At 42.6% G+C, this 22,368-nt stretch overlaps 1 long non-coding RNA gene across 1 annotated transcript; it reads left to right on the forward strand.

The window, feature by feature from the left end:
* The first annotated feature begins 3,706 nt into the window (after positions 1 to 3,706).
* LOC150046388 (uncharacterized) lies at positions 3,707 to 6,936 on the forward strand. Its single transcript, XR_016539673.1, has 3 exons — positions 3,707 to 5,477; positions 5,699 to 5,787; positions 6,440 to 6,936. It is a non-coding gene; the product is annotated as an uncharacterized LOC150046388 (long non-coding RNA).
* The last annotated feature ends 15,432 nt before the right edge of the window (positions 6,937 to 22,368 follow it).

The raw sequence follows: 22,368 nt of genomic DNA on the forward strand, positions 1-22,368 counted from the left end.
GAACCCAAGGGGTGGAAGTCTGCCTAAATTATTTCAAAGGGTTTAGGGTGGCCTCCCAAGATGTCTCATCAGCTTGCTTGTTTCCCTGAGCCTCAGAGATCTCTTCTTTTTGATGACCCTTACGATGAAAAATGGTCAGCTTTTTGGGAAGCCAGAAAGCATCCAGGAGAGCCAAAATCTCTTCAATGTTTTTTGTTTTCCTCTAGAAGTTGAGTCCTCATGGGACCAGGAGTTTGGCCTAGTAGTAGAGTGCTTGCTCAGCACGCACAAAGCCCCACATTCGATTCCTTGGTACCATATACACAGAAATAGCTGGAAGTGGTGCTGAGGCTTAAGGGTAGAGTACTAGTCTTGAGAAAGCTCAAGGGCAGTGGCCAGGCCCTGAATTCAAGCTCTAAGAGTGGTTAAAAAAAATCCTCTCTCCTTGTATAGGGCCCCATGAACATGGGCTACAGCAAAAGCATACAGCTGTCTGTGTAAACATTAATGGATTTTCCTGTTGCCCACCTCAAGGCTTGAGTGAGAGCAATTAATTAGTTCAACTCTGAGTGAGGTCCCATGATTTAGGGCCTGTGCCCAAATTACTTTATCTGCTGACACCAAAGCTGCCCCCTGCATACTGAACTCCATCCTTGACCAAACTACTTCCATCTGTACGCAGCACCACATCAGAAGTCACCACGGAAATGTCAGTCAGGTCTCCCCAAAGTCCACCGATGTGTTGTAGTATTTCAGCACAGTCGTAGATGTGCTCACTGGGATCGTCATTGGGAAGAAGAGGAGCTGGGTTGCAGGTGTTTGCCTTTATGAAGGTGATTCTTGACTGATCCAGTAACTGGGTCTGGTACCATGTAATTCAGGCATTCCTTAGCCACCTTGCAGGTGTGGCTCTTAACAGGTATTCCACTGAGCACAGTGCAGTTACCTGTAGGACTTGTCCCAGGGGTAGTTTATTAGCCTCTTTTACCAGGATAGCTGTTGCTGCTATTGCTCTCAAACACGGTAGCCAGCTGGTTTGCCACTGAATCCAGTCCTTTGGAAAGCTAGGCCACTGGTCTTCTCCAAGGCCTCAAGGTCTGGATCAGGACCCCCTTGACAATACCTCGGTTTCTGCCACAAAGAGATAGGGCAAGCCCAAGGCTGGGGCTGAAATTAAAGCCTGTTTTAACATCTGAAAGGCCATCTGCTTATCTTGTCCCTATCCCAAGGGTTCTCTCCTCCTGCTGGGCTGGAATTGAGTGGTTTAGTGATTTCTGAAAACCCCAGGAGCCATAGTCTGCAGTAACTCCCAGAAATTCCCTGACGTACTTCTTGGTCTGAGGCATCGATATCCTCATAATTGCCTCTATTCTGCTTAAGGAGAGCATACACTTGCCTTTTTCTAATTGGTAACCTAAATAGGTTGCCTTCTGGGTGCACAACTGGGCCTTTTTGGCAGAAGCTTGATACCACAGTTGGCACAGAGTGACAAGACGGTCCTCTCTGTGGCCTGCCAACACTTATAAGTGTGTCCCGGCTGCCAGCAGCAGGTCATCAACATATTATAATAGTCTCAGGACATTACTGCCTAAAATTTAAAAGTTCCTGACTCAAGTTCTCATCAAATAGGGGAGTGGCAACCTGGTCCAAATCCATTGTCCAAAAAAATCCCTCCCTGGGTCTGTCCACTCAAAGGCAAATGGAGCTAGCCAATGGCAGGCTGAAGAAAGCATCCTTTAAATCAGCACAGTGTAATGGTGTTGTTCTGGAGGTGATACGCTGAGAAGAGTATAAGAGTTAGATACTATAGGGTGGTGGGTCTCCACCCACTTGTTTACTTCTCTCAAATCCTGCATGGGTTGTGAGTCATTGGTGCCTAGTTTATACACTAGTAGAAGAGGTGTATTCCAAGGTGTGTGTCAAGGGATAAGACTTCAATTTTCTCTCAGGCATTTAATGTGAACCACAATCCCCTTCTTGGCATCTGCTGATACAGGATATTGTTTCACTGTGGCTGGCAGTGCCTGACTGGTTAATAGAACTAGTGGGCTGTCAGCCCAGATAGGTTAGTCTCTACCCAAACCCCAGGAACTCTGTTTTGGAAGTAAGTCAGTAAATGTTGAGGCTCTTTGTAAAATGTATTTTTCTCCAAGGGGACAAGTTACTAGCAGACTGGGATTGGAGGTGGAGGGGCTTCCTCTAATGATAATTTAACATCTTCCTCTTGAAAAGAAAATTTGGCTTTTAATTTTTTCAATAAATCTCATTCCAGAAGTGGATAAGGACAGTCTGGAATGGTGAGAAAGGAGTGGGTATTGGTTTCTTTCCCAGATTGGTTATTCTAGGCAGGGACAATGGATAGAATCCAATAGCCCCTTAGGTATTTAGTCTGTTAGTTCTGCCTCTGGTTTCTTCAATACCAAAGAGGAAGCTTTCAGTATCCATGAGGAATTTTGTCTTTTTGCCCCCAACTTGCAATGTTACCATGTGCTCTGGGGGCTTAGGACAGAGTCCTGGCCCTGTCATTCTGCATCCTCTCCCAGGTTTAGAATCTAAGTCTTCTTTCCCCTCCTTAGACATTCCTTTTCCAATGTCCATTTTGTTTGCAATGATCACATAGGTCTAGTCTATAGCCAGGTTTCTAGATCTCTGTCCCTATGCTGCTACTAAAACTCAAACAGCCTTTTTGAACTGTTTTTTTTTTTCTCCAGGATATCTCTGTTATTAAATACCCCCTAGGTGACCTTTACCAGCTCAGGTAACACATTTCCCACAAAACCTACCCTTTGAAGCTTTTTTCTAATATCTGGGGCCAACTGGGTAACGAAGGCCATATTTAAGGCCCTGGATTCTCCAGGACCTGAGGATCTATAGGCATATAGGTCCTAGAGGCTTCCAAGAGACGTATCAGAAAAGCAGTGGGGGACTCACTGGGGAGTTGTACAGTCTCACTCACCTTAGATGAATTAGTTGGCTTCTTAGCTGCTGCCTGTATCTCTGCTAACAGAGTTTAGCAATAATTGATAAGTGCCTCCCTACCTCAATCATTGTACTTAATTCCAGGTTGGGGGAGTCAAAGGAAAGACTCAATCCAGATGGACTCGGGGGAAGGAGGCATGTGGTCCAAGGACTGCCTTCAAGGCACTGTGCTGGATGTGCTCTCCTTCTTCTGAGGTGAAAAGCCCCTTTTTAGAAGTTGCTGGCAATTGTCCCAGATGGGCTGATGTGTGAAGAATACTGTCCCCAATAAAGAGATTAGCCCCCGGGATTTTTCAGAAAAGGACAGATTTTGTTGTTTCCAGTTATATGAGTCACTAGTTGTAAAGGGAACATACATTAGAAAGGGGGCCTGCCCACAGTTTCCCCCAGGGGGTTGGTGCCTGTCTGGGTGGGATCAGCAAGGGAGCTGTGGTTTGATCCTTAGGCAAGCCCAAGAAATAACTGAGTTAATGTACTTCTAGTCACTCAATCACTTCATAAATTTTCTGGAGTCCATCCATATTTCAATTTGGGCAGACTTAATGTAAAAGTTTGTTTTGTGTGTGTGTGTGTGTGTGTGTGTGTGTATTAAGGTAGAGGAACTGTTGTATTTTTTATCTCCAGCTGCCGTTTCTAAAACAACTGGTTTTTCAAATTCTTATTTCTGCCAGGTCTAGCTAAAATGCAGGAATTTAGGAACTAATTCTCTGACCTTGACTAAAGGAAAACAAACAAACAAACAAATAATCGTAAGGCTTGAACATAAGCAACTCATGCGGCTGGCTAATTGGAGGTTCCCAATGAGAATCATGTAAACTGGATGTTTGGACAAGTAACGTTGATATATTTTATTTTGTTACAAGTGTAATTTGGATCCACTTGTCTTGTACAATGTTCCAGTCTATTAGCAAAGGGTTTGCGTAAATTGTCTTTCTGTAGAGAATCAGTTTAAGGGTGTTCTTCCTGGGTCTTGATGAAAACATAAGGTATGGCCGGTCTCCATGGCTCACACCTGTCATCTCGGCACTGGTAGGAAGCTGACCTAGGATAATCAATCTTGAGCTAGCCCAAACAAAAGCTAAGACCTATCTCAATATGAATAAGAGGAAAGAGGACTGGAGGCTTTACTCAGGCAATAGAATGTCTATCCAGTAAGCCACAGCCTCTGAGTTCAGATCTCAGTATTGCCGAAAATATATGAGGCTATCTTAAGAATATTATCCTGGGGGCCAGGAATGTGGGCCAGCAGTAGAGTGCTCACCTAGCATGCACAAAGCTCTGGATTTGATTCCTTGGTACCACATACACACACAAAAAAGCTGGAAGTGGGTCCAGGAGTTTGGCCTAGTGGTAGAGTGCTTGTCTAGCATGTACGAATAACCCTGGTTCAATTCCTCGGTATCACGTACATAGAAAAATGCTGGAAGTGGTACTGAGGCTCCAGGGGTAGAGCTCTAACCTTGAGAACGTCCAAGGACAGTGTTAAAGCCCTGAGCTCAAGCTCAGGACTGGCAAAAAAAAAAAAAAAAAAAAAAAAAAAAGCTGGAAGTGGTACAGTGCTCAGGTCCTAAGTTCAAGCCCCAGGACTAGTTAAAAAAAAAGAATATTGTTCTGCTCTTAGTGATATTTACAAAAAAGAAAATGGCTTAATGAAGAGAGTTTTGTATTTTATCAGGGTAATTGTGTTTTAAACAGAAACATAGGTGAATGAGGGTTTGACTGTATCTCTATGCTTAAGTCTTTTCAATGACCCCTTAAACTTTGTAATGAAACAAACTACGATTTTAAGTGAATCTAACACAATTAACATATGTCTAAACTTTATCAGAATGATATACCAACAGAGAAAATGTGCAGGTTTAAGAGCATGTTCTCTTTTTATCTCCAAATGCGTTGCATCTGACTTTCTGCCGTTAGTAAGAAACTGTCATTTTGGAAATCCTGCTACTCAAAGCCTAGCCTACATCTATTTGCCTAAAATCAATGAGTTGCTGCATATATGACACAGAGCTGTATATTAGGAAATATGGCTATTTAGGATCACTGGTACTCTCCCTTTATCTTGTAAGAGGGATCTAAGGTTTTAAAGTTGTGGCCCTCCCACCTATTAGCTTACCTACTCAAGGATTGTACAGTTTACTGTAAGAGCAAAAGCTATATTAATAATGCATGCGTGGCATCTGTGTGTTTGGGAAGCTGTAATGGCAACTCCTTTGTCTGTTCCATGTAGTTATATTCCCCAGGTATGCAAATCATCTAGAACGCAAAGCTCAGGAACACAACCTCACCAACCCGGTGTCCTCTAGCTGAAAATGATTAGTGACACTAGCCTTTAGCAGGCCTGGGTATATGTGTTTCCCATTGTAAGGAGAGCCTCATACTGTCAATGGAATGCACTAATCATAGTTGTTACCCAGAAGTGCTGTAGACGATGGAAATAACCAGACCGCCGTGTCAACTGCTAAACTGTGTTAGTCCTCCTGGACCATCTACAACCAAACCTGATGAAAGTCACTCTAGTAAGTACATGCTTTAGGAAGTGAGGTGTGTGTGTGTGTGTGTGTGTGTGTGTGTGAGAGAGAGAGAGAGAGAGAGAGGGAAAGAAAGAGAGAGAGAGAGGGAGAGAGGAGGGAGGCATACAGGCAGACAGATAGAATCCTATATGTACATATATATGAATATTCTGTTTATTTTATATTTTCCTTGTCAAACTTGAACATTGTCTATTGACATTCCGCAGGATTACAGCTTATAATAAGAGCAATCTGAGTGGAGTTTTTGGGATATCACCTACTGATGGACAGGAGTAAGACTTACTAAAAATGCCAGGTAAGACCATTTTAAGGTCCTATTCATTAGAATCGCTCTTTGGTTAACAAGAGTTGGTCAAAAGGATCCTCTTGGCACTGACTCTGCTTGACCTGTCCCTTCCTTTTCAATGTGAGACAAGATCAGATCACCTGGGACAAAAATAATCCTAGTGACAAGGCACTTGTGTGGGGGTGCAGGGGGGTTCATGAGGCTTGAACTCCAGCTGGGGGCTGTCCCTGAGCTCTTCAGCTCAAGGCTACTGACTTACCCTTGAGCCAAGTCCCACTCCCTGTTTTCTAGAGGTTGATTGGAGATAAGAGTTTCAGGTCCTTTTGTGCCCAGGCTGGCTTTGAACCTATCACCTCAGATCTCAGCCTCCTAAGTAGCTAGCATTACAGGCATGAGCCACCCCACCTGCCTGACAAGGCACTTTTGGTAACCCCTGAATGGCTAATCAGCCAGAGCCTCAGGAAAAAGTTAATTGTCCTGGAAAATTGTCCTGAAGAACAGTTTGGAGAAAAACTGTTGAGACAGGTGGGAAATTGTCAGTTCACATGGAATCATTTGTCCTAGCCCTTCCAAAATTAAATCAAGCTTGAGAGATTGCAAAAAGAGTTTCTTATATATTGAGAGCCACCTGAGATTAAAGCCCTTCTTACTATCTCTCTAGAAAAAGAAAGAAAGAAAAAACATAGAAGAAAAGGAAAACTCAGTTGGACAACAGTGGCTCAGAAGTCTAAGATCTAGAAGATCAAGATTTGAATCCAGCCTGGGCAAGAAAAAGAAAAAAAGAAAAAGTCAAACAGGCTTTACTTCTAGTTGACTACTAAAAACAAACAAAAAACCAAAAGCAAAAAACTCAAAACTGACTCAGAGACATGATGACATGGCTCAAGTTATAGACTACCAGAAATACAAACAAGCTGAGTAAGTGGCAGATCCTGAGTTCAAATCCTGCCAATACCAAAAACAAGGTGATTGTGGGGGCGAGGCATGGAATTCCAAACGCAGACATGTTGAAAATGAACTATACAACTTGTGGGTGGGGACAGAACGGAAAAACAGAGGGAAGGGGTGACATTCCCCCCCCAAAAAAGTACTCATAACCTGACTTACATAACTCTGTATATCACCTTTATAATAACAATTTTTAAGTATAAACAAAGGAAAAAAACTCATATTTTAGGCCAAGAGGCATAGATGAATCTTTCTGTCTGCCCCCCAAAATGTGTTTTTACTAGTCCATGCTTCTGGAACTATTTGCAAGAGCATCTCCCACTCATTTTGTTTTGTGAATGTCTTTGACTTATTTCCTCTTGTAGTCTGCCTTATAATAGTGGTTCTAGTTTTAGATTTAAGCACAGTGTGCGCGTGCGTGTGCGTGCATGCATGCATGTGTGTGTGTATGTGTATGTGTGTGTGTGTGTGTGTGTGTTTGCATGTATGTGCATGCACATGCTATAGTACTAGGGCTTGAACTCAGGGTCTGGGCATTGTCACTTGAGCTTTTTTTTTTTTTCAAGGCTGGAGCTCTACCACTTGAGCCACATCTCCACTTAGGGCTTTTTGGTGGTTAACTGTAGATAAAAGACTCATCAGCTTTCCTGACCTGGCTAGCATCAAACCACAATGCTCAGCTCTCAGCCTCCTGAGCTAGAATTATCGGCATGAATTGCTAAGGTCCAGCTTAAACCAATTCTTTTGACTAACATTTTTTCTATTCCAAAATTTGAGGAACCTTCAAACATAAGGCAGTAATTATAAGAGGTGCTTACAGCAGACCCCCTTTGCTAGGCCTGATGAATTAATGAAAAGCCAAGTCTGGGCTCCCCAACTCAGTATTTTTTTTTTTTTTTTGGATCAGAGCCATTCTCTCTTGCAGTCAGTCTGCAATCACCTTGGATGCAAAGAAGGACAGGGCTGAGTAACGAGCATCTGGTGACTCAAGAAAACACACCCCTCACACAGGCAACGTCTTCTGATCATCTCATCGAGAAAGGTGAATGAATCTGCTCCATAGGCACAGCAGCCTGGCCACAGTGGCTGAATTGTTCGCACTCCTCTCACATGATGAAGGGTTGACATTTCTTCCTCCTGAGACAGACTGGAATAAGCATCACCTGGCCCCTCCTGGGTCAGTGAACATCATTGTCCTTTCCTCTCTCCTATTGCCCTCAGCACCCTGCGCATTTAAGCCTATTGATCCTGTCATGTGTTCCCATGGCGTTCACATGCCTTGGAAGAAACTTACCTTCACTTCCCTTCCATGTCTCTTCATTTGGTGTAGAGGGGCAAATGGCTAGACTCAAATGTGTAACTGCTAAAGTTTGAGCCTTGGGTCTAAATTTTCTAGGGATTTGTTTGTTTGCTTTGGTTGGTCATGAGACTTGAACTCTGGGCCTGGGCGCTGTCCCTGAACTCTTCAGTTCAAGACTGCTTCCCTACCCCTTGAGCCACGGCACCACTTCCTGTTTTCTGGTGGTTAATTGGAGATGAGTCTCCCAGACTTTAGTTTCCAGGCTGGCTTTGAACCAAGATCCTCAGATCCCATCCTCCTGAGTAGTTAGGATTACAGGCATGAGCCATCAGCACCAGCTATTTGTTTTTGTCTGTCCTGGGGCTTGAACTCAGGGCCTAAGTGCTGTCCTGAGCTTCTTTTGCTTAAACCACAGCTCCATTTCTGGCCTTTTTGGTCATTCATTGGAGTTCAGAGTCTCATGGACTTTTCTGCCTATACTGGTTTTGAATCGCAATCCTCAGATCTCAGCTCCCTGAGTAGTTAGGATTACAGGTATAAGCCACTGGCACCTAGCTAAAGTTTCCATCTCCTTTTCTGGTGCTGGACCCCAGCTCCATGAGACCCAGCAAACTTGTATTCAAGGAGCTGTCTAGGGGATGGCCTCATCTGCTAAGCCTCATGTCATTTCCATACAAAATATTTGAATTTTGGCCAGTGAGAAACATTGCAGCTTATAAGTCATCAACAGTGTCTGGACCAGGGCCACCTCCATCCCCTACCCTAGCTGTCTGTTTTCTAGGGCAAACAGGGCTATCCTCACCACAATACAATCTGCACATTCTACCCTTCCCTCTGCAGGATGACATAGGGACCAGCATTCCCTGGGGACCTCAAGACACAGATCCCTCCACAGATGGCATCTGTGCTGTCTTCACTGCCTCATTCATTAGGAGCAAGATATGGTCCTCACAGGGAATTGGTTTGTAGTGATTCAAATGCATGCTAGTGACACTACCTAGGAACAATATTATAGGTAACAAAATTGGAAAGATGGATGGTTGTTTCAGGCCTTAGTAACCAGATCTTACAGTCAGTTGCTTGTGAAGTGATCTGAAGGGCATAGAAATACTTTTTGCCCCTAGATACTTAAGGCCATATAGAATGATGCTAAAAGAAAGGACCTCCAGGATATAGAAACAAAAGCCATATAATGAATGATTGTTGTTTTTAATGTATTATGTTATCTCTCATCTCTTTTGCTGTCCCTTGGTTATCTCATATTGTTACAATAATATTTCACCTGGTTATCTGATATATATATATATGCATATTTGGTTATTTGAAGTTGGATTGGGAAGGGAGGAAAACAAGATGAGGGGTGGGGGTGGGGGGAGGGAAATGGGGATCAGGACATGAGAAAGAGTATCAATGTATGTGAAGTAATGCACCCTCTATCCGGTGAATGTAATGTAACTCTTCTATTAATTACAATAAAAATATATGAGAAAAATACCTTTTGCCTGAGTTACCTATCTTTATTAAGTCTCTCTACAATTATCCAAATTTAACCCAGAATGTCAAACAGAGTTGATCTTAGGTACCAAATTTGACCAACCGGTAAAGGCTATCTGCAGCAATGTTGGAGGGAAAAGATGCCTCATCCAGGTTCAACGTCAGTAACACAACTGTAATTGATTAGTACTGTCTGCCATGGGTACCACAGGGTGAGAAAATGCTGCCTGACATTTTTTACTCTAAGCCTTCTTTTACATTCATAGACCCTCTATTCAGAAGACATCAGTTAGGATACAGAAAGGAACAACAGGAATTGCCCCTAATGAAACTGGTTAAATATCAATTCAAATGCTGTGTTTGTTTGGAGTGAGTTTAAACCCTTACTTCTAAAGTATCTATCCAATTGAATGTAGCTTGAAAGAAATCTGCTTGGTTAGGAAATAACCTGCTTGCATTCCACCCAGCTGTTGAATCTTTGGCTTTATGGTTCCTTTTTGTCAGGGAAGATGTCACACTTTTTTGAGCACTTACTTTCTGCAAGCCATAGCTAGGGGCTGCCCATGTATCATCTCCTATTGCTACCAGAAAGTTGATAGGATTATTCCGATGTTCCAGAGAAGGCTCTGAGCCATTCCTTCTGTTTCAGGTTAGCTGGTAAAGGTAGGGAATCCGCTTTTGTGGGAGGTGTCCCATGCCTTGTTCTTTGTGGCTTTTCAGACTTTGGTGTCAGCCCTATGCGTTGACAACATAGCTTCTTGCAGAAGGACATTTATCTACTAAGGGAAGTCATCCAGTGACTGACAAAGGATAAATCTGTTTCTCTCAAAGATGACTGTAGTTAGTGGCTTGGGCCTGGTAATTTCTGTGACTTCAATCAACTCTGTAAGCCCTGAGGGCAATGGACATGATTCAATAAAGACCTAAGCCTCTTCCCAATCATCGGGTTGTATCTGTTCTAGAAAGTGGAATTGTCAGGTGGACGTGACAAGCCTCCTTCTCCTAGTGATATTTTGAAAGTAATGACTGTTTCCTCAGTGTTCACATTTGCCCCTCCAGCTACCCACCTCTCCTGGCATCTGCCAGACCCTCCCTGCCCCATTGAGATGTCAGGTTTCCAAACACCGGAGTAGGAAGCTCCCAGAACCACCTGCACATCTGCTCCATGACTGCGCAGAAAGAGTTCATTGTGGCTTTTCATGAACAGAAATATTTGAAATTTAGGCTATATGGAGTTAAATTTCAAGAGCATTTTGCCATGTGCCATTTTTAGTAAGACTTTGGAATGTGTGAACAGCTTCACCCACAGGCAGCCAGCTCTCAAACACCCAGAATCAGCGATCCAGTACTGGCAGAACTAATGACAATCTACCTGGGCAGTAAGAGGCTACTAGAAACATCTGGACAGTGGCAGAGAAGGGCTTATACAGCAGCTCCTCATACAAGAGAGGTGCTCTACAGCATCTGTAATACGCGAAAAATATTAGAAATTAGGTACTGTTTTTTTCTTCATTCTTTCAAGTGGGGAAACCGAAGCTAAGGATGTGTTAGATTTTATACCCAGGCACTCTTGGTTTAACTCTTGAAAAAAATGTCATTTAAGTAGGTGTGCAAAGAGATTGTTATTTTGTATGTTGAAGGAGAAGGTCCTGAGGCTTGAACTCAGGGCCTGCGCACTGTCACTGAGCTTTTATGCTCAAGGCTAGAGATTTACCTTTTGAGCCACAGCTCCCTGTCTGTTTTTTGTTTTTTGTGGGGAGGGGGTTTTGTGGTTAATTGTAGATAAACATCACATGGACTGTCTTTGGGGTGGAGGAACTCGCACCAAAATACGTTCATGTTTAATGTATGATCAAAATCATAATGCTTACGTCAAAATATGTATAATGTATAATCCTCCCATGAAGAAAGAACAACACAATCCCTAAGGTCACCAAGGAAGCTTCTAAAAAGACAAGCTTAGTCATGTGACCCAGGCCTAGCCCAGTGGCTAGAAGGGTTACATTATATTCACCAGATAGAAGGCGCATTACTTCACAAACATTGATACACTTTCTCATGTCTTGGTCCCCATTTCCCTCCCCCTACCCCGCCCCTCATCTTGTTTTCTGGGGAAAGGAGATTTCTTTGGGCCATTCGGTAAATCGTCTTGGTACCTTGGAGGGACAGCTCCTCAAAGGGAAGGGAGTATTATCCTAGGAGAGATGATACTAACAAGATAAAAACAACAGATGGTCTCGTAACACCCACCCTTAGTACATAAAAATAAGTTCACTTTCCCACATATGGGTACATAGCTTAATTCATAAGCAAATGACATTCTTTTGTGATGAAAGAAAAATTGCTATGTAAACCAACTTGGAGGTTTAAAACCAAAAGGACAACGGTAAAATAAAACATCTGTTAAAAAAAGAGAAGCTTTAAAAGGTTATTGAGATTTTTATTATATTTTTTCCAGATGCTGAGGTGTTTATTCTAAGTTTTGGGAACACGTTAAATGTCCCTGAAGAAGTCCACTGTAGGCAACAAAACATGGCTGATGAAATGTCCATTCGTAATGGGGCACAGCAGCCTGAGAGAAATGAGTGCACAGGACAAAGAAGAGTGGCCAGGACTCACTGTAAGTTCTGGGTCAGAGACAGCAATTGAAGGTGAAAACCCTGTACCTTCAGTAATGTCTTAGTTTCCCAGGCAAAGGAGAAAGATAATTTTTTTGCCAGTCCTGGGGCTTGAACTCGGCCTGAGCACTGTCCTTGGGTTTTTCTCAAGGCTAGAGCCACAGCACCACTTCTGGCTTTTTTCTGTGTATATGGTACCGAGGAATCAAACCTAGTCTTTGTGCATGCTAGGCAAGCACTCTACCACTAGGCCAAACTCCTGGCCAAGAAAGATAATTTTTTTCCAATATTAAGTCTTAGAAAAGCAACAAAAATGTTACTTGGGTTTTTTCCCCTCCCTTCAAGTTGGATGAAGCCAGGTACTGGTTGCTCATGCCTATAGAGGAGGCAATAACTGCAGTTTAAAGCCAGCCTAGATAGGAAAGTCCATAAGACTCCAATGAACTAGTGAAAATACAGAAGTGGAGCTGTGACCCATGTGGAAGAATCCTAACCTCGACCAAAAAAGCTAAGGGACAGGACCCAGGCTCTGAGGACAAGCGACTGCCTGTCTTTAACCATCTAGCCTCTCAAAGTCCCAGAATTCCCTCAAGTCTTAGGCTTGGCAGAACTCCAAATCTTACTCTCACCACAGAGACTGAGAGAACCATAGTCATTTTCCCAGCCTTCCTTGGTAAAGGAGGCAGGAGCCAGGGCCCTGGAGTGGCCAATCAGATTCCATTAAACATGGCCTGGGAAAAGCAGGCCCAGGGTGACAGCCGGACTGACTGGCTTCTCCAGGGCAAGCAGGTCAAGCATAGTGCTCCTGGCAGCTGCAGCTGCTTCCTCAAGGGGCCAGTTGAGTGATGGGGTGTGCTATTGGCATTTGTCCAGGTTTATGAACTCCCTTTGTTTCCCCCACTTCCTGGCTTTTAGTCTTCATAGACACTTGCAAAATAAATAAATAAAAATTCCTTTTCTGCTCAGATGGCTAGAGTTTGTTCCAATTGCTTACTCACAAAGAAGTTGACTGATACTGTGAAGGATCTTTGGAGAACTCCCATATACTTTGCTTTCCTCTCTCTGGTGAGAACAGAATCACTGATTCCAGGTGCACTGGAATCCTGAGAATTGTGTTGGAGAACTCTAAGAAAATAATCTAATGATGGCATTCATGTCAAATGACTAACTAAAGCCACAGACATATTCTGATTACGAGTTCAGTTTTCCCCTGAGGAGAGTACATTTTACGTGTGTTATCAGCTAAAACAGTGAAAGGATCTCTGCAGGAAATCACTTGACGAAAATGCTCAGTAGATACTCTTTATAGAGTTACAAATCTTCCACCTGGCCTTGAAATAAAATTGAGTCTTTCAGAGGCAGCAGGTTACAATGTTACTTCCAGATCTGAAGATAATAAAATAAACTGATTTTTTTTTTTTAACCAGGGGCTTGAACTCTGGGACTGAGCACTGAGCCTCAAAGCTAGCTCTCTTCCACTTTATCCACAATGTCACTTCTAGCTTTTTCTGAGAAAAGAATCTCACTGACTTCCCTGTCTGGACTGGTTTCAAACCTAGATCCTCAGATCTCAGCATACTTCTGAGTAACTAGGATTACAGGTGTGAGCTACCAGGGCCCTCCAAGGTACCGTTAATATTGAGTGTCTTTCCATCAGTTCCACTATCCAGGGACTGTACAAGCTGCTACTAACCGCTCAGCTGGTGATGAAAAAGGCTTTGTGTTAATTACTACAAAGCACTGACACTTGTGGTAAATCACAGATCTGCTATGTCTACAATAGGAATGTTGTATGCCTCACCTCATCCTCAAGTTCATGATCTGCTGGGCCACAGTGGCAGCTCTGACCTTGCCTATATAAAGGATATGATTTCAGGGGGTGGAGTTTGGCCTAGTGGTAGAGTGCTTGCCTACCATACACAAAGACCTGGGTTCAATTCCTCAGTACCACGTACATAGAAAATAGCCAAAGTGGTGCTGTGGCTCAAGTGGCAGAGCTCTAGCCTTGAGAAAAACCCAAGGACAGTGCTCAGGCCCTGGGCCCAAGCCCAGGACTGGCAAAAATAAGTAAATAAAGGATATGATTTCAGACCATGGTTATATCCTGACAGCTGTTAATTGTAATCATTCTTATTTGGTTAGAGAATTTGCTTAAGCTGGTTGTAGCTGGTTTTATAGTAAGGATTCAAGTGGTGGAGTTATGTCACCCAGTAGGTATGAGATGGGAGAATTTGAAAGTAAGTGCATGGGACTTAGACACTTAAAAAAAAATACAGGTGGTTGACACTTGTAATCATAGCTATTCAAGAGGCTGAGATCTGAGGATCATGGTTCAAAAGAGCAAAAAAGAGCCAGAAATAGAGCAGCATGAGACCCTAAGTTTAAGCTTCAACACCAGAACACACACAGACACACACACACACACACACACACACACACACACACACACACACACACGAAGATATTTCTGGTCCATGCAATACTGGGAGTAGGTGAGAGTAGCAAGAGGAATCCTGCTATAGAAATAATTGTTTACAAGGCCACACTAGTGGATAGAAATAAGTTTAGAAGTCATTCTGTCGGCAGGAGTCCATGTGAATAATTTCTGCTTCTTACTCTCTCTAGCTGAATCCTCATCAGTGGACTTTGGGCCATTGGTTGCTGGGGGAAAGGGATGTGCAGTAAAAGAGTGGGATGTTAATGACGTGCAGAATCTCAGCAGCTGGGTCGTGTCCCATTCAGGCCACACTAAGCCAGTTACAGAGCAACCACTATCAGCTGTCGCTGGGGTTGTACATGGCAGGAAAAAGGGGAAGGGAGACAGGTTCTGTGCAGAGCAGCTGCACAACAGGGAGATTAGATCAGTTCATGGCCTACCTCAGTGAATGGCATTGAAAAGATAGCTTATATCAGGATATGGGCAGGTGGGTGTGAGAAAAACTGCCTTTATCAACGTGTGTAGCTTAAAAGTTCCTGCTTTGGCCTGGTGATAAGGTACATGTTAATGAAAAAAAAAGAAAAGAAACAGCTTTGGGGTAAGGAAGGTTGTGGTTTTTGTTTGTTTTTTGTGATTTTTGAAACATAAAGTTTTGTCTTAAACTGGTTTCTTTTCAAGATGGAAGTAAGACAGACCCCAGATGGCTCTAGAAATAGCCAAGGGTGCCAATGTATTTTGAGAGTGCCTGTCTACTGTTAATCTTATTGCAAAAGTCATCATATGGTAAATACATGTGAACCTATTCAAGCTGGCCAGTCAGGAGCAGATTGTGAACATGACCTTAAGCAATCCAAGCAGAGGGGCAGGGCCTGCTGTATGCGGGATAAATAAGGATAAATAAGCTCTGTGTGTTTGCTTGTCAGATTTTTGGGCTGATAGCACACCCTTCTGCAGCAATAAATTTTACCTTGCTAAGACAATTCTTTATTTTCGTGTCTATCACTGTGATTCCAGTGGTTCTTGGAGAGCATATTTATCACATAAGATGAGAAGTCTTCTTAACACAATGATTGTAGAAATAGTATATACATTGAAGGTAGACTAGGGGCTAAGCAATGTGTCATTGGCAGCAGAGTTTCCTACTCAAATAATCTTCTCATGTGAGGCATGACATTTGCATGTTCTAGCAGGTGGCCACATGAAGGGAAAGCCACTGACTGGTTATGACAGCCTGGAACCTGTTTTAAATGTGGCAGGAAGGTGTTTTTGCATTGTGTAGGATACACACTGATTTTTCCAAGAATATGTCGATTATGTGAACCAAAGGGGATCTCAGCTATTTATTAATTAATTAATTAAGTTATTTATTTATTCATCAGTACTGTGGCTTGAACTTGGTGCCTGAATGCTGTTTCTTAGCGTTCTCACTTAAGACTAGCATTCTACTTCTACTTCCAGCTTTTTTTGTGATTAATTGGAGATAAGGAAAATCATGGATATTTCTGCCTGGGTTGGTTTTGAACCTAGATCCTCAGTGCTCAGCCTCCGGAGTAGCTAGGATTACAGGCAAAAGCCATGGTCACCCAGATCTACTTTGTTTTGTTGGGAAATGTGCCAAGAGTTATTCAGCATGACAGGGAATCATGTTCTTTGAGCTGCACATACCTGTGCTACTTATCATTGGTACAGATAAAAATATAGCAAAGACTTAAGGCCCAGATTAGTGGATTTACCAGATTCTCTGCCAGATTCAGAGCTCACTATCATTAAAAATAAAGATGTACATTAAATGCAAGATTCAGGCTGCATTTCCTCAATGAAGGCACTTTTTTTTTAACATTTAAGGATTTACCATCATTTTTTTAAAACTCTTAAAGCAATACTAAGAAACCACATTTCTTTTAGGGTTGCCTATTACTTATTGTCCTCAGTGTGTTAATGATATTCAATATGTGCTGCTTGGCATTGTGAATGACCATCCTTTTCTAGAAAAATCCTTACTTAACTATCATCAGTTGCAATATATGGTCTTTGAACAATGATCTGCAGATCTCAGCCTTCTGAGTAACTAGGATTTAAAGACTAAAGATGGAACAAGAAAAACTTGACAAAGGGCAATTTTGCAAGACAGGAATGGTGTTTTCCAAGCAAGTTGTCATTATCAGTCCAGGTAATAATAAAGCAATGACAGGCCTAGAACCTATAAATACGCTCAGGGAGGAAGTGATATTTCCTCATCTCCACTTTGGCAGAGGCAGTCTATTTTCAGCTGTTTTTCTATGCCAAGTAAAGTTTCTTCCTGCCAGTGGCTCATGCTTGTAGTCCAGACTACTCAGGAGGCTGAAATCTGAAGATCACAGTCTGAAGCCAGCCCAGGAAGAAAAGTCCCTGTGAGACTCTTATTTCCAATAAACCACTCAAAAACTGAAAGTGGCTCTATAGCCGCTTTCAAGTGGTAGAGAACTAGCCTTAGGCACAAAGAGACTTGGGATTAGCATCCTGGTCCTGAGTTCCAGACCCACAACTGAGAAAAGGAAAAGAATTCCTTTTGGCTTGTTTTTTTTTTTCTTTTCTTTTTTTTTATTTTCTTTTTCTTTTTATTTAACCAGTCCTGGGACTTGAGCTCAGATCCTGGGCACTGTCCTTGGGCTTTTTCCTCAAGGCTGATGCTCTACCACTTGAACCACAGCACCACTTCTGGCTTTTTCTATGTATGTGGTACCGAGGAATTGAACCTGGGTCTTCATGCATGCTAGGCAAGCACTTTACCACTAGGACAAACTCCCAGCCCTGGGTTTCTTTTTCTTTTCTTTTTTTTTTTTTTATTTTACAGAGAACTTGCTAGGCTGTTATGAGGCCTCCCAGCTCCTTCGTTTCATTTTCCTGTATATTTGGTATATAGAGTGGCTTCTTATCAGCTACTTTTATTTAAAACCCAACTCATATAATATGTGCACATCCAACCCTCTGACCAATTCACTATATCTTGTAGTGACTGAGTACCATACCATTTATATGTTAAGAAAAATGTTATCGTGAGTACCTTAATTTTTTTCTCCATTATATGATAGCTGTGACATATTAATTTTTTTAAAGCTGCACAGGTAGGAATGTTTTCTTTCAGGATATATTTCGTTTGCTAAGAAATCAGGACACACAACTGCCTAGGACCAGGGGAAGAATCTGATTTGGGTAGAAACTCCTGGCCACTCCATACGGTATAAAGAGCCAAATATCCTTGAGTCCAGACCAGTGCCTCAATTTCTGACCATTCTACCTCCTCTCTTAGATGAGGTTTAACAGATTTGAACAGACACCTTCATGTGGCTTCCTGCCTTCTTCCTTCAGGGACTCATTCTGTAAGCTGTCTACGTCTTACCATAGCTATTAACTCCAGCTTTCCTTACTATAAAAATGCTAGTTTGTAGGCAGGGACCAGTCTCTTAGCTGGAGGTTCTGCTCCACAGATTTTCTCCAGAATAAATCTGTGCTGGTGTTGAGCCATTTATTTTCCACCATTGCTACCATACCCCAGTCCCTCAATCTAAGAGAAGGAAAGACCCTACTTGGCCTGTAGGCACTGTTGAATGTGGAGGTTCTAGGGGAGGCAAGTGGAACAGGTCCAGATTCTAAGGCTAAACCTCAGTACCTTCCCCCTAAAAGAAGAAACTCACAAATATACTCAATCCCAATGACTTTTCTGTGATTTTTTTGCTTGCTGTGATGCACTGTACTACATTTACATCACCATAAATTTCATATGTGATACTAAAACAGAAGTTGTCAAGAACATTCCTCACCCTTAACATAGAATGAATACTGATTTTCCCTACTTTGTACCATTCTATTCTTTTTCTTTTCTTTTTACTGGGAATGGGTGTTTGAAGTTAGGGCCTCATGCTCTTTTCTTGCAGAATCACCATGTACCAACTTTTCCTTACTGTTTTCCTTTAGTGTTTCAAAAGGTCGCTAGAAAGCCAGATGTCAGTGGCTCATAGTTGTAATCCTAGCTGACAAGTTACCACTTGAGCCATACTCTCATTTCTGGCTTTTTTCTGGTTAATCAGAGATGAAGAATTTCTCAGATTTGTCTCCCCAGGCTGGCTTTGAATCACTGTCCTCAGATCTCAGCCTCCTTATATAGTTAGGATTATAGGTGTGAGCTACTAACACCTGGCTCCATTCCTGTTTAAATTCAAATCATTTTTCTTGCAACCCAGTAGGCTCTCATATGAGTGGAAAATTCCAACTCATTAACTTCTTTATTTTTTTTTTCAAATGTGTTTCAAAGGAAGTTTGCCCAATTTATTGACGTCAGAGGAAGTTAAGTAGCCATGGATAGCTTAACAGGAAGTGATCACTCTCCAGGAGCGCCACATGAATGTGAATCCCTATCTGGTCTGTATGCATCATATTTTCCCACCAGAACACACATTTGAAATCATTATCTATGTCTGTGGCTCAGGTGATAACCTTTGAGTAGCTTCTACGTCCCATTGACATAGACCTGACTCTGGCTGAGTCATCACAAATGGCGCAAGTTCCCACAACTCTATTTGTGACCTCCAGGAGAATATTAATGATTTTTTTCTATTTTAAGCGTTAAAGATGTGCCTTTGCATTCTCAGGCTATTTCAGAGCCATCTAATTGCTGATGGCTTTGGAACTATAGGTAGGCATTTAGTGAAGTCCCATTATAAAATGAACTGTTCAAATATTTGATCAGCTGTGCCTAGAATCCGGCTGCCAGCCTCCTTCTGTATAGAGTTCTACCCACCATGGCTAGAAGTAACTATGGGTTACAGATTTACTGTCAAATTTACCAGGGCTGGATTCAAGGGATAAGTTCCAGAAATGGCTTCCTGATGACAGGAAAAAAGATTGACTTGGGCTGTGAGTATGGCTTAGTGGTAGAGTGCTTGCCTAGAATACATGAAGCCCTTGGTTCAATTTCTCAGCATCACATAAACAGAAAAAGCACTGTGGCTCAAGTGGTAGAATGCTAGCCTTGAGCAAAAATGAAGCTCAGGGACAGTGTCCAGGCCGTGTCTGACGAGCTCCAGCTACAAGACTAGCAATAAACAAACAAACAAGCAAACATGACACCATATGAGAGAAAATCAATAAAACAGGGATGGGGATGAGGTTCCAGTTGTAAAGCACATGCGCAAGGAGCCAGTGTTAGACCCTAATTCCAAACCCAAGAACCAGGGGAGGGAGGGAGGGAAGGAGACAGAGAGAGATAGAGAGAGAGACAGAGAGAGACAGAGACAGAGACAGAGAGACAGAGAAGCACCCATGCCAGGGGCTAGTGACATGCCTAGAATTCTAGTTACTCAAGAGCCAAAAATGTGAGGATCTCCTGGTTCAAAGTCAGCTAGGCAGGAAAGTTCATAAAACTCTCCTGTAATGAATGGCCAAAAGGCTGACAGTGAAGCTGTGACTTAAATGCTAGAGCATTAGCCTTGAGCACAAATGCTCAGAGATATTGCCCAGGCTCTGATTTCAATCCCCATGACTAGTACCAAATTATTATAAAATAAAAAGTCGTCCAGAAAACAGAAAATGCTTAGTGATCTCGAATGCAAATGCTTCCACATTGCATCATGTGTGGCATCTACTATGTATTGCACAAATCCAAATCATCCATAATGAGAGAGCACCCAGCAGACACAGGTGGAGCTTTGCATGGCATAGCACACGGCAGCTACACTAACACTCACGCACACTGCCCTGATTTTCAGACAAGGCCAGTGAGGAGTGGCAGTCTTTCAGGTCAATGCACATCTACCAGGCTCTGCACACAAAAGAGCAGTGCAGTGCAGACAAATCTTTTTTTCCCAAGGCTGCAAAACAAGTTCACAAGGAAATGCAAATGAGGGTGCCACAAACATCCTAACAGTGAAGGTTAGGATATAATCTGATTATTCTTATTTTCCCTTGTTAGAGTTTAGAGATATTTTCTTTCTTTCTTTCTTTCTTTCTTTCTTTCTTTCTTTCTTTCCTTCCTTCCTTCCTTCTTTCTTTCTTTCTTTCTTTCTTTCTTTCTTTCTTTCTTTCTTTCTTCATTTATTTATTTCTGAAATTTGACTTGCAAGCTGATCTAGCCTTGAAGAAGGGTTTAATGGCTTCCCATCTCTGCTGAATCCCAGGCTGACACAAATGGGAAAGGCAGGCCAGACAAACTCGGGGTGCTGACCCATTTGTAACAGCCACCATGAAAATCTCAGACTTCCATCTGGAAAGTTGTGGAAACAGCTGGCCTAGGAAAGTTTGAAAAGTTAGGGCTGTGACAGAGGTCAGCACAGACTAAGCATAAAATTATTTCTATCACTACCCTTGAAGAGAAGAGTCCCAGAATGACCAGAAACCTATGCCACAGACTGGGCTACAATGGCCTAAACAATGGCCTAAAGCCAGGTGCAGGTGGTTCATGCCTGTAATTCTAGCTACATAGGAGGCTGAGATCTGAAGATTACAGTTCAAAGCCAGCCTGGGCAGAAAAGTCCTCTTCCAATTAACCACTCCAAAACTGGAAGTGGAGCTGTGACTCAAAATGGTAGTGCTAGCCTTGAGCAAAAGAGCTCAGGGACAGTGTGCAGGCCACACGACCAACAAAAAAAGAAAAGAAAGAGGAAGGAAGGAAAGAAAGAAGGAAGAAAGGAAGGGAGGGAGGGAGGGAGGGAGGGAGGGAGGGAGGAAGGGGGAAGAGAGATAAAAACACAATGGCTTATTATAGCTTGATTTGGTGTTGAACAAAAGGAGATGCCAAGCTGTGTTCTTCTAAATTGTAGAGGTGATTGTCTTGCAGGGACAAAGCCCTTCATTAAATGCAGAGGGAAAAGAGGAGGCTGGTGTGAACTGAGTTGTAAGGTTGTAGATTCTGGGGCCAGTTGCATCTGGGCCAGCAGAAAAGGGTAAGCTTAGAAAACTGGCAGTAGCTGTCAATTTATCTGCCAGACTGTTGCACCAGCTCTTCTAAGCCTTGGCCTGCAGCCAGGCTTTATTGATTGCTGCAATAAAATTACATGTTCCAAAGCCCTTCTGTTTTGGACTCTCAGTGACAAAAAGAGCTATTACTGAATGTGAGATGTGTCCTTCTGTTGGGACCCACGTCTCTTGCATTAATGTTTTTTTGGTTCCTACAAATGAGTCACTTGAGGCAACAGAATTTCTGAGTCATAGGCAGGCTCTTTCACTCACTCACGTTTCTGGGCATCACAGAGGTTCTTTCCTGCTAGAGCCACACATTATTCATGCTCTTCTCCCTGGTCATGTTAAATGTCACCAGAGCTTTGTGCTTTGTCTCTGCAAAGGAAAGACAGGGTGATCATAAAAATATTAAAAAAAAAAAAAAAAAAAAAGCTGGGCGCTGGCAGCTCATGCCTGTAATCCTAACTACTCAGAAGACTGAGATCTGAAGATAGCAGTTCAAAGCCAGTCCAGGGAGGAAAGTCCATGACACTCTTTTTTTTTTTTGCCAGTCTTGGGGCTTGAACTCAGGGCCTCAGCTCTGTCCTTGGGCTTTTCTCAAGGCTAGCACTCTACCATTTGAGCCACAGCACCACTTCCAGCTTTTTTCTATGTACGTGGTACTGAGGAATCAAACCCAGTTCTTCGTGCATGCTAAGCAAGCACTCTACCACTAGGCCAAACTCCCAGCCCCTATGAGACTCATTTCCAATTAACCACCAAAAAGTTAGAAGTGATGTTGTGGTTCATAGTGTTAGAGTACTAGCCTTAAGCAAAAAAAGTCAAGGATAGTGCTCAGGCCCTGAGTTCAAGCCTCACAA

This window comes from Megascapheus bottae, chromosome 25 (assembly GCF_031878675.1).
Source record: "Megascapheus bottae isolate mThoBot1 chromosome 25, mThoBot2.hap1, whole genome shotgun sequence".
Classification (NCBI taxonomy): Eukaryota; Metazoa; Chordata; class Mammalia; order Rodentia; family Geomyidae; genus Megascapheus; species Megascapheus bottae.